This window comes from Crocuta crocuta, unplaced genomic scaffold (assembly GCF_008692635.1).
Source record: "Crocuta crocuta isolate KB4526 unplaced genomic scaffold, BGI_CrCroc_1.0 scaffold152, whole genome shotgun sequence".
Classification (NCBI taxonomy): Eukaryota; Metazoa; Chordata; class Mammalia; order Carnivora; family Hyaenidae; genus Crocuta; species Crocuta crocuta.
Window position 1 is genome coordinate 2,720,251 of NW_027528798.1, and position 12,967 is coordinate 2,733,217.

Sequence of the window (12,967 nt, forward strand, 5' to 3'; positions counted from 1 at the left end):
CAGACTAGTTCAAAGTTGACTTTCATCTATCATATTTAAGGTAGCTAACTCAAATACTATATAAGCTAATTCTGACCATATTAAAAAAATGGGAAATTAACCAGTTTTACATGGAGCCAGAAAAACACTAAAATCTGGTGAAGATAGTATAAAAAAATCCCAAGCACTTTCACTTATGAATATATAAGCACAAGTATTATATAAAAAGTCAACAAGTTGAACCAGTGATAGACCAAAAACTAACCCCTGTGAGAAACAGCAAAGGTGGCAAAGTCTTATTTGAACTCCTATGAAAAGAATGGATTATTTCAAAATGGCACTGACAAAACTGACTGTCCATCCGGAAGAAAAACATCCAAGACCATATACAAAAATATATACCTTGGGATCCTAAAATTAAAAATAAAATCCTATATAAAAACCAATAAATATACATACAAAACATACACTTCTTGGCCAAATCTGGGAACCCAGAAACCTTAATAGAAAATATGGTCACAGTAGTTCAGGTAAAACTTGAAAGGAAATTTTATAGCACAATATAGCATTCACAAAGTTAATACAAAATGAATATTTCCCAAATGTCTTTGTATTATGTATGACACAATTGCATACAACACATATAATATTAATTACTATAGTATTTAAAGTAACCATACATATTGATAAAGAAAAGAAAGTCTAAAGGAAAAATCTGTGATTATGTGAATAAATAACATACGAGAACAGATTAGAATGACTCACAAACATTTAAACATGTCCGAAGTCTGAATCAGAGCCATACAAATTAAGCTAATGGTCAAATAATAATTTATACCCATCAATGGTAATTTTTGAATTTTTTTAATGTTTTTTTTTTATGTTTTATTCCTTTTTGAGAGAGAGAGGGAGTGAGCAGGGAGAGACAGAGAGAGACGAAGACAGAATCTGAAGACAGGCTCTGGCCTCTGTGCTGACAGCTCAGGTACAGGGCTCAAACCCACAAACCATGAGATCATGACCTGAGCTGAAGTCAGATGCTTAACTGACTGAGCCACCGAGGCACCCCTAAATTTAAAAACAGCCATTGTTGTCAGAGAACAGGAAAATAGGTACTCCCATAGATAAATCATGGAAATCAGAATTTTTAACTTCTATTATGAACAACCTGACAACATTTGTTAAACCTAGAAATATACCTAACCCACAATCTAGTAATACCAGTCTTGGAAATCTGTTCCATCGATTAGAGCTCCACTGTGGGAGGATATTTGTGTTGTAATATTTTGAATATTTTATCTATATATTTGGAATCAAAATGAATATTAATCTATTTGAAATAAAAGTGAATAGCTGGACACACACATATATAAATGCATCCACACATATAAAATTATGTAATTATCTACAGAAAGACAATCATATAGTATATATTTTTCTGCAATGTGCTTTTCTAGTTCAACAGTACCTCATAGATATCCTGTCAGGTCAAAAGATATGCCTCTAACCGATTCTTGTTAATTATGCAGATTATTTTTGGTGTGGTAAGATAATTTAGTCAAACATTCCCACAGACTTGGGTGGCTTCACTGGTGAACATTTAAAGAATGAACGTTAATCTGTACCAATTCTTCAAAAAGATGGAAGAGGAGTGAATGCTTCCCAACAAATTCTATGCGTCCAGTATTGCCCTGATACCAAAATCAGACAAAGACTTCATAAGAAAATTACAGACCAATATCTCTGGTGACCATAGGTGAAAAACTCCTCAACAAAATGCTATCAGACCAAACCTACCAATGTATATAAAGAATCATACACCATGACCAAGTGGAATTTATCCCCAAGTTTGATCTAACATCTGAACATAAATTAATGCAATACACTATATTAATAGTGTAAAGGATAAAAAATATGATCATCTCAGTAGATGCATAGAAAGCACTTGACAAAATCTCACATGCTTTCATGATGAAAACCCTCAACAAACTAGGAACGGGAGATAATTTCCTCCACCTTATCAGGCTAGATATTTACAAAAAACATACAGCTAACATTATATTCTGTGGTGAAAGACAGGATGCTTTGCCTCCTAACATCAAAAAGAAGGCAAGGATGACTCCTCTCATCACTTCTGTTCAACATTCCTAGTTCTAGTCAGAGTTCTAGCCAGGAGATTTACATAAGAAAAAGAAATAAAAAGCATCAGATTGGGTCGGATTGGGTAGGAAGAAGTAAAACTACTTATTTTTGAAGGTATCATTACTTGTACTTAGAAAATCCTGAGGAATTCACTTTTAAAAAAACCTATTAGAACTAATAACAGTTTAGCAATGGTACAGGACAAAATATACAAAAGATCAATTATATTTCTTTTTGAATGTTTATTTTTAAGAGAGAACACCAGTGGGGGAAGGGCAGAGAGGGAGACAGTGGATCTGAAGTGTGCTCTGCACTGACAGCAGCCTGATGTGGGGCTTCAGCTCACAACCTGTGAGATCTTGACCTGAGCCAAAGTCAGACACTTAACCTAGTGAGCCACCCAGGTGCCAAAATAAATTATATTTCTATACACTATTAATGAAATATCTAAAAATGAAATTAAGAAAACAGTTCCAGGGGTGCCTGGGTGGCTCAGTCTGTTAAGCGACCAACTTCAGCTCAGGTCATGATCTCACAGCTCATGAGTTTGAGCCCCACATCAGGCTCTGTGCTGACAGCTCAGAGCCTGGAGCCCACTTAGAGTCTGTGTCTCCCTCTCTCTCTCTGCCCCTTTCCCACTCACACTCTGTCTCTTTCTCTGAAAAATAAATAAAAACTGTTGAAAGAAACCAGAGCCTTCCTAGATTGTATACTGCCTCTTCAATTCCCCACATCTCCTTGTCTCCTTTTAAAAAAGAAAAGAAAAGAAAAGAAAATTATAGCATCAGAGAGAATAAAATAGGAATTAATTTAACCAAAAAAAGTACAAAGCTTATACTCTGAAAATTGCAAACATTATGGATAGAAATAGAAAAAAAATCAAAATAAATGGAGGATTATCCCATGATTATGAATTGGGAATCCTTAATATTGTGAAGATGGCAATACTTTCCAAATTGATCTATAAATTCAACACAGTCTCTATCCAAATTTTAGCTGGCGTTGTTGTTGTTGTTGTTGTTGTTGTTGTTGTTGCAGAAACTGGCAAGGTGATCTCAAAATGTATATGGAGTGCAAGGGACACAAAATAACCAAAACAATCTTGAAATGAGGGGAGAATCCAGTTGCAGGACTCAACACTTTCCAATTCCAATACTTACTACAAAGGAACAAAAACCAAGACAGTATGGTATTTTAAAAAATAGCCATCTGTGGAATAGAATTGAGAATCCATACCTAAACTTTACATTTACAGTCAATTGATTTTTTGCAAGGTTATGAAGACAATAAAGTGGGGAAAGAAGACTTTTTCAATAAATAGTGCTGGGACAACTGGATAACCACAGACCAGAGAATGAAGTTGGGCCATTTCTTTAAACCATACATAACAACCATAGTGGATCATGGACCTAAACTTAGAAGCTAAAGTATAAAATTCTCAGAAAAAATTGTAGGAATAAGCCATGGTCTTCTTGATATAGGACCAAAAGCATAAGCAACAAAAGAACAACTACATAGATTGGACTTCATCAAAACTTAAAAACTGTTGTGTAGTAGGGGCACCTCGGTGGCTCAGTTGGCTAAGCATTTGACAATGGCTCAGATCACGATCTCACAGTTTGTGAGTTCAAGCCCCGCATTGGCCTCTGTGCTGACAGCTCAGAGCCTGGACCCTGCTTCTAGATTCTCTACCTCCCTCTCTCTTCCCATCCCCTGCTCACACTCTGTCTCTCTCTCTCTCAAAAATAAACATTAAAAGAAAAAAAATTTTAAATAATAAAATAAAATAATCTTTTGTGTATCAAAGGATACTATCAAGAAAATAAAATGACAACTTCAGAATGTGAGAAAATATTTGCAAATCATATATTTGATAAAGGACTTGTAGCCAGAATATGTAAATAACTCTTACAATTCAACCTTTAAAAGATAGCCCAATGAAAAACTGGGCAAAGAGTCTGAAGATATAGGTCTCCAGAAGAGATGCAGAAATGATCGATAATCACATGGAAAGAAAGGTATGCAATATCAGTAGTCACCAGGAAAATGCAAATCAAAAGCACAATGAGATTCTGATTCATACCCAGTAGAATGATTATAATAGATAAGATAATAAGTGTTGGCACAAAGGTGGAGAAATTGCAACTCTTACTCAATACTGGTAGAGTGTAAAATGTTGCTGCCACTTTAGGAAACAGTTTGGCCATTCCTTACACTGTTAAACGTAGAGTTGTCCTGTGACCCAGCAAATTCATTCCTAGGTGCATACTTAGGTGAATACATATACCCAGACAAAAATCTGCACACAAATGTTCATAATAATATATTCACAAAGCCAATAAGTGGAAATAATTCAAATGTTCATAAACAAAGGAATGGTCAAACAAAATGTGATCTACTTATTTCATAACAAGCAGGAACAAGGAAGGAAGTTCTAAGGCGTGCTACGATCTGGATGAATGTAAAAACACCATGCTAAGAGTAAACTCAGAATAAACTGCCCAGTGTATGGTTCCATTTATGTGAAATGTCCAGAATCGGTGAATCCATGGAGACAGATAATAGATGAATGGTTGTCCTAGGTTTGGAGAGATAATGGGGAGAGACTGCTAATGGGTATACGGTTATAAAGTAATTTGATAGGATTGAATCAATGAAAGAATCTTAAAACCATCAATATAATATATGCTATAAAATCATGAACATAATTCCAATGTCTTAGTTTCCTCACATATCAAACTGCAAGTTTTTATTCTGGAATGTGCTAATTGCAAAGATGAACATCAACTCATTAGTAGTTTTTTCATTAGCATTCATTTGGGAACAAATTATTGACTCAAACAACATATATAGACTTTTCTAGAAATATTCTGGGAAGGTTAACTAATAATTAAGTGTGACTAATACTGAAAAAAAAAAAAGGCATGTATCAGGGCTGATTCACAAGTAAGATCTTTCTGGAGTTCACTATGGTCTCCATGTATAGTCACCTAAAGTCTAGGCAACGGCCACAAAACTTGTGGCTACCCTCCTTTGGCCTCTTTAAATGAGCACCACAGGCCACCCAAAATCTCACAAAAGGCTTCAGAAATTTCTTGGTTTTGAAGATTTTTCTCACCATCCTCTGTCAGTGTGTCCTGATCCTCATTTTCAGCTTTACTAAGTTAGAAGCTCCAATCCAGTTCCACGTCTTGGTTTTTTAACATTTTGAGGGGAGACTCTAAACCCTATGCATTTCTGCTGTTATACAGGGTATGAGAGTTTCCAAACTGTCAATGAGCATTGTCTATACCCCAGAACTTCTACCCTTCTTACTGGAGGGTAAATAATAAATTAATTATTATTAAACACATACTATAAATCATTTTTGACACAGGTACTTTATACAGACTACCTTTCAATCTTCATGGCTCTTGTCTCCCACTGGATTTCAATGGACAAAGCTTTAAATGTTTCAGGAACTTTAATACAGTTAAGCTACTATTTAATAGGGGCAGAATCCGAGTGTTTCAGTCCAGTGCCAGTGTTTCCCTCAGCTCGGCAGAAGATCAGGTGTAAGGTCACCTGGTGAGTTTGTTAAGCACACAGATTCTCTATGCCCAGCCCACCCCCTGAATCAGACTGGGTGGATAAGAGGAATGGGTAGACATGTTAATACTTCACAGTTCCCATTGGAGATTCTGATACATGCAAATGTTAAAATGTTCCTTGAGTGTTTAGTGCAACATCTCAGCAATTTCCTATGAAGATTCGATCCCCTCATGGCTGAGGATGTAGATGTACCCTCATGGTACATTCTACAGTGTATGGGGAAAGATTTTCTTCTCTTTCCAATCCCTATTTGTTATATTGTTCATGATTCATTATGTACCAGAAAATCCAAAAGGAAAAAAAAAAAACATAAATTATTCAGTGTGTCTGTGGCATGCCTTGACTAAAAACATAAGCTCATGAATCTGGTTTTTACTAGTCATTTTCAAACATACGTACGGGACCCCCACCATGCAACTCTCATGGCTCAGCTACAGACTTGCTCCAGAGCTACTAAACCCTCTTGCTTATGACTTAAAGTTGAGCTTCCAAATATAGATGGTATGCTCCTTTTTCAGACACAAGATCACAGGCATGGAGGGATGTTGATAGTCTTCATACTCTTGAGAACAAGGCCCTCACAATGTCAGGGGGAAGGGTTTTTTATTGGATGCTTGGTAGAAAAGTTTTGTTTAGGATTTAGCTAACTGGTTCTATGCATTGTCCACAAATTTAAATAGATATCCTCTCCAACACCCAACACAATGCCTTGTTAATAGCAAATTGCTTCACAAAGTTGGACCAGATGAATGTCTCAAGGTACTAATCATGTGTGAACATAAAAACCTGAAGAGACCTTTGGTGGGGTTGGTTTGGATGTGTGCATCTCTTTTCATACTTAAGAAAACATGATCATTGGGGTGCCTGGGTGGCTCAGTAGGTTAAACGTTTGACTTCAGCTCAGGTCATGATCTCGCTGTTCCTGAGTTTGAGCCTTGCGTTGGGCTTGTGCTGAGAGCTCAGAGCCTGGAGCCTGTTTCAGATTCTGTGTCTCCCTCTCTCTCTGGCCTTCCCCTACCCCCTGCATGCTCTCTGTCTCTTTCTGTGTGTCTCTCTCTCAAAATTAACATTAAAAATATTTTTTAAAAAACAAGAAAGAAAACATGATCTCTGGTCAAGACTCAGCTCCTTTCCCCAGAGGATGAGGTCCCTCCATCTCTTTCTCCAGAGTGTGGAATACTTGGTTTAGAGTAGATTGTGTCATCCATATGCTGGTCTCTGTGTGTCTCTGACTTTTACAGATTTATCAGTTATATTGTTGTTTGCCCAGCCACTGTGACTTCAGGCAGCATTATTTCCCCACTCCTTTATGTAATACCGATACCTGCCATCTGCCTGAGAAAGAAAACTAAAAGGTACACTTATTGAGAGAATAAAATGAACAAGAAAGAAAAGATGATACTTGGAAGATGCTACACATTACAAGACACAAGAAAAGGAGAGGAAGGCGCAGTAGATAATTTCAAAATCACAATCCCAGTGAGCTGGCAGTGCTGAGGCCTTAGAATACCCCCTTTTAGGGTAAAGTTTTATTCTCACTGATATGACAGCCATTTTCCCAGCATAGGAAGTTTAACACATTATATAAATACCCCAACACACATACGCAGTGGTAGTAATAATTAGTTTTCTCCCCTTTCATCTCCGTTGTGCCTGCCCACACATATTTCCTATTTCGAGCTCCGGTGTAACAAATGCATCTTTCAAACTGGAAGCCCACGCCTTGTTTGCACAAACACAGGTCTCTTTATCGCCACGCGCAGTCTCTCCAGCTCGCAGAGCTGAACAATGAGGCATTTTCTGTCCTCCCCGGCCCGGGAGCTCTGAAGGATTCATTTAATTTCCTTGTAAAATCTAATCTACAGATAATAATAGGTCACTCACAGCAATATCACTCCACTCACCGCAATCACCCATCACTGTGCTAATTGTGGGACGATGGAAGAGACAGGTAAGACACTAGGATGGAATGGGACTGGGCATTCTGTTCTTGTGATTCTGCACAGGGGGATGGGAGAGAGAGTGTTAGGGAATGCCCTAGACACTGCCCCCCTCTCCTCAACTGACTCATGAAACGAAGGTAAGGTTCCTCGTGTGCAGAACATCCTTGCTATTCTTGATGTCACCTGCACAGCCCCCAGGATTTTGGTGTTTCACTGGGCACAGCGGGACCACCTAACGGCTCTCCCATGCCTGATGGAGAAGCTTCCTGGGAGGAAGCAGAGAGTAGCATATTGATTGCTGGGCAGGTGACGATCACCCACTTAGTAGTTAATCTTGCTTTAACATATTTCTAATATGTTGGTCACAAACCTCTGAGCCCCAAAGAGAGGCACAGCCCATTTCTGTATCGTGCGGCTTTCCTTAGGGTAAGAGCCTACGTCCGCCTGCTGGGGGCTGTGTTCTCTTGTCTCTGAGTTGGCCAAGTCAGGAACCAGCATGAAAGGTGGGTCCGAGGAGGACTGTGCTCAACCCACTCACTTAATTGAGTTCATAACATGGTTTCTTATTACACAGACAATATACGGTTGTTGTAAATTACTCAGAATGGGGAAGACAGCAGAAACAAGGCCCTCTCTGGGGGTGCAGACAGTGAGGGCGAAGCAAGCTGTTCTGTCTCAGAAGGGACAGCAGCAAAGGTGGGGCTTGTGTATATAGTGAGGTTTGGAAAGCCAGACCTGAAAAGAGCTTGTCTGTCCCTCTCAGCTGCCGGTGTCATGGATGGGCTCCATCTCACCCTCGTTTTCTGCCTACTGGGTGGGGCAGATGGGGGCTGCTCTCCTGCCAAAAAGCGGAGGCCTGCTGGGTCAGCTCAGCTGCTGGCTCCAGGGCGTGGGGCAAGATGGTCAAGATCCGGAAGAGGGAAAGAGCAGGTACATTCCTCGTGCTCACTCACTCTCCAGTCTGGTTTGGGTGTGAGCAGCTGAGAAATACGCCCCCAGTCTGGAGGCACAGAGGTGGAGCCTTCAGAACAAGAGAGAGTGAGCCCAAGGGAAAAAGGAAGTCTAGAAAGCGGAGAGAGTGAGGGGGAAGGCACAGCGGAGGAAACAGGGGACAGGGGCAGGCTGGGACCCAGGGAAAGAGCATGGGGGTAGTGGGATAGAGAGAGAGAGGGAGGGAGACAGACAGACAGAAAGGCAAGGGGGATTGGATGGAAAGAAAGAAGCTGAAGTAGGACAGACTCCCCAGGAGTGCTGTGGGGCTGCCAAGGACATGAGGGAAGGGGGGCTGTGAAGCCCACTGACCTGTGCGGGGTGCTGGGGGCCAAGCGTGAGCATGTGGGTATGTGGTGGCGCAGTCAGAGCCAGGAGGGCCTTAGCAGGTCCAGGCTGGAAAGCTTTCGCTGGCTTTTCCGGTGCACTCTGCCGCATCTACCCCTAAGTCCTTCCAGCACCGCTGTGAGTCTCAGAACTTCTTTGTTCTTCCCCCATTCCAGTCATTGTCTGTGGACAATCTCTCGTCTGTGACTGCACACACTGAGATGTAGGAGGGGGCCACTTTGGGGGTCTGTGGTCTGAAAGTGGTGTGGGGAAGGGAGCTGGGCCCCACAGGGACGAGAGCAGTCCAACGTAGGGGTGAGACCCGCTTCTTGCGGGACTCTGAGGGCTGAGCCACATACTAACTCGAAGGTATGATGCAGAACAGTAACACCTGAGCAGTCAGGCAGGTGACTGCTCTCAATCCTGGGGGCCGGCTGTGGGTGCGTTAGTGGAATGTTCCAGGCACTGGGATGAATGGATGCTGGCCCCAGGGCACACAGACCAGGACAGAATTCTGGAGGCCAGTATGGGCTGGGGGGCGGGTGAAGAGGAAGCTCAGTCTGCCGGCAAGGAGAATGAATGGAGGTGGAGGAGATCCAAGGTAGAAAGTGGGGTTTCCAAGCAAATGCAGCTGGGCCTCTCCATCCCACGTCGCAGCCGGTGACTTGATTCAAAGCCTCTCAAGGTGGAAGGAGGGAAGCAGCTGGAACCTTCTGCCTGTAAAGTTGTTTCCAGTCCTGGACAAGGGTGGACCCGTTTGTGGGAAGTGAAGAGAGTCAGATGTGATGCCTGTCCTATAGGTGTGCCCAGATACACCAGATGGGGACATACACACACATACCCCACCCACCCCCAAGAAAAGAATGTTAACTTTACATCCTTGCTACTCAGAGTGCAGCCCAGTGGCTGGGTGGAAATGCAGACTCTCATGCCCCATCGCAGACATTCTGAACCAGAATCTGTGCTTTAAGGAGAGCACACCGAAGTGTGGGAGGCAGTCCTGGACCAGGCAGGGGATCAGAGAAGGCTTCTGAGAGGTAACAATTTCATGAGTTGCGTATTACTTTCTTTGCCATGCAAGTAAAGAAATGAAGTTTGAAAGATTCTACATTAGTATCCCAAGGTAGCATAGCTATTAAATAAAAGCTGGGTGTATGACTCAAAATTAAATTTGTTCAACTAAGACTACCACTTATTCATGGCTACTCTGTGCCAAGCCCAGAGCCGAGCATGATGATGGAGCGTGGGGCAGGCTGAGGGCAAAGCACAAGCTAGCACCCCCCCACCTTCCCATGAGATGTGTGTGATATTCCTCAGTCTCCCCTGACTGCCCAAGGACAAAGGAAAGGGCAGAAAACAAATGGCCAACTGATAGAGATCACACTCATACAGGACATAGTCTCCACCAGTTTACAAACGTGTTAGTAAATTACAAGAAAAGGGCAATCTTATCAATAGTCTAAACTCCAGAAACCTATAGACTCAGTTTTCTGGAGCCCCAACACCACCCTCCACAGTGATATGGGGAACAAAGGCAAGAAGGAAATGGCAAGTAAAATTAAATTTCCTCATAACCTACAGCTCATTGAGAAGTACCTGAGGCAAGTGCAGAGTATATCATTTTCCCAGGAAACCACATCATCATAATGTTAATGCCTTACTAGAGGGAAAACAGACTTAGCTTGACAATAGCAAGGCCTCAGGTATCTTAGGAGTCCTCTTTACCATATCAAAGTCCCTCTGGAGACCTCCCTTGGACTTAACCTCCCTCAACTTCTTCGTATAGAAGGAGCCACTTTTCACAACCCTAGTGCAGCTCTTTTTGACCATGGGTCCCATCTCGTGCTTTTATAAAATCATCTTTTTGCACTAACGACAACTTCAAGAATATTTTCTTGGTCATCAGCTCCACGCCCCCCCACCATCACCCCAAAACCTCATCAAGTACTTTATTATATCCATTATCTACTTCGATTCTCACAACAATAGAAGATATATTTTCTCCAGTTCACAGGGCAAGAACCAGTTGGCTCAGAGAGGTCAATAATTTTTCCCAAAGCCACACAGCTAGCAAGATAAAGCTAGGCAGAGCCGGGATAAAGATGCACACTGTCTAACCCCTATGCCCGCACATTACTTTTGATGCCAGTCTGTATTGCCAGGTGGCTGGCCCCAATGACTTCCTGCTGCATAGTCTACAGAGTCCCCCTATTCTTTTCCCCTCTCTGGTCACAACTGGCCACAGCCGTCAGACAGACAAGAACCACTGAAGCCACATGTTAAGGAAAAGTCTGTTCACATGCTGGTCAATAACACTGAGCACAAGGACTCCAGACCAGCCCAGCATTTGGAACCCAACTGTTGGGACAGAAATAGCAATTTGTGTTCTTTATACCTGAGCTGCACAGTTAACGTCTTCCCATGGCCACAGGCTGGACCCCTGGAGCTGCCAGCCTGGGAAAAGTTCAAGGAAATCAGGTTCCCAGAATGTCCCGGGGTTTCCTGGTAGCAGAATGTCTGGGGGACACGTCTGCTCCACTGTTTCTCTAATTACAGCAAGAGATCTTTCAACGTCCCCTGCTCACTGTTCTTCTCATGCAAACTCCAGGTGGCATTTCCTGTCCTCGCTACTCTTGCTTCAAATGCAGCCCTGGCCTCTAGGATCTACAGAGCCCACAAAGGGAATGCAGGTGGACCTTCTCACAACTCTGTTTTCTGAGTGCCCAACTCCCCCGGCCTGTGTGTGAATGCCTCTGCCTGTAGGAGGGAGCTCTCCTAAATGCAAACCACATGTGCCTGAAGGAAGAAGGCTCATTGTATTCTATTATACAAAGACTAGCAAAATCCAAAAATACAATCAAATCAGGTGACTGAGTAACTGAAAACATCGATGGATCTTAAAAGTATCCCTCAGGGACACAACCATTCAGAAGTCCCGGAGTCTCAATTCTGATTTTCTGAACTGCCTCTCTGAATGATCACTCTCTTGGGTTCAGATCGCCCTCGGGCAGGCTGGAGGCCACGGGCCCTGCTCAGGTGCCGCTGCTGCGTGGAGCAGGTTCCTAATAAGGCAGGTGTCAGTGGAGAGAGAAAATATCATTAGTGATTGTTTGTGAAGGAGAAAAAGCTCCCGGAGTGGCTGGGAAAGGAAGTGACTGCCTTAGCGGTCTGTGATCAAAATATAGTCTTCACATCCCCAGCGGGGTGGATCCGATCTCGGTGTTGGAAAGCCACGACCTCAGGACAACAAGCCATCCTGTTACTAAGGTTCCAGATCATTTAACAGGTACAGAAATATTTAAGGAAAATGGTGCCTGTTTGTCCTCATTGTAAAAGGATGTTGAGGCAGGCTTAGTGATTGTGGGAAAGTTACCTGGGAATAAAAACACAGCTTTCAGCTCTACAAATGCTTTTGAGATTAGAGGAGCCCCTTGGTGGCTTTGACTTTAAGTGGAGATTGTTCCCCTGAGAGAAATCAGCCTCAAATTTTCCGAGCGCTCATGGGCATAAGGAAGGAAATTGTTCCAGCAGGGAGGCTTTTATCAAAGAACCTGGTGTAGAGTCAGAAGTAGAGAAAGGCACTCAATAGATGTCAGTGGGATAGGCTGCTGGAGCCCTCCAGTCCGAGAAAGGACAGAGAAGATGCTGGTGCGAAGCCAAAGGTGACCCCTTTCCAAGGTGAGAGCTGCTCAGGAGACTGCAGACTGCTTAGGGGGGAATGAGCATGGGATTTCTAATCAAGACTCCTGGCTTAGAGAACCTGACCCAGCTTGTCTCTTTTGCTGGTCTGACCCCAGAGGGATAAGCATTGCTTTTGGTTTTTAGCTTTTCTAATTTAGTTCTCATTTATACACAATAAGATTCTGAGATTTTAAGTGTGCAGCTAAATGAGTTTTGATAAATGTATTACCCACGCTATTACCAATCCAAGTAAAATATAAAACATTTCCATCACCCCAAAATGTTTCTTCCTTCTCTTGTCAGCCAGTACCCGC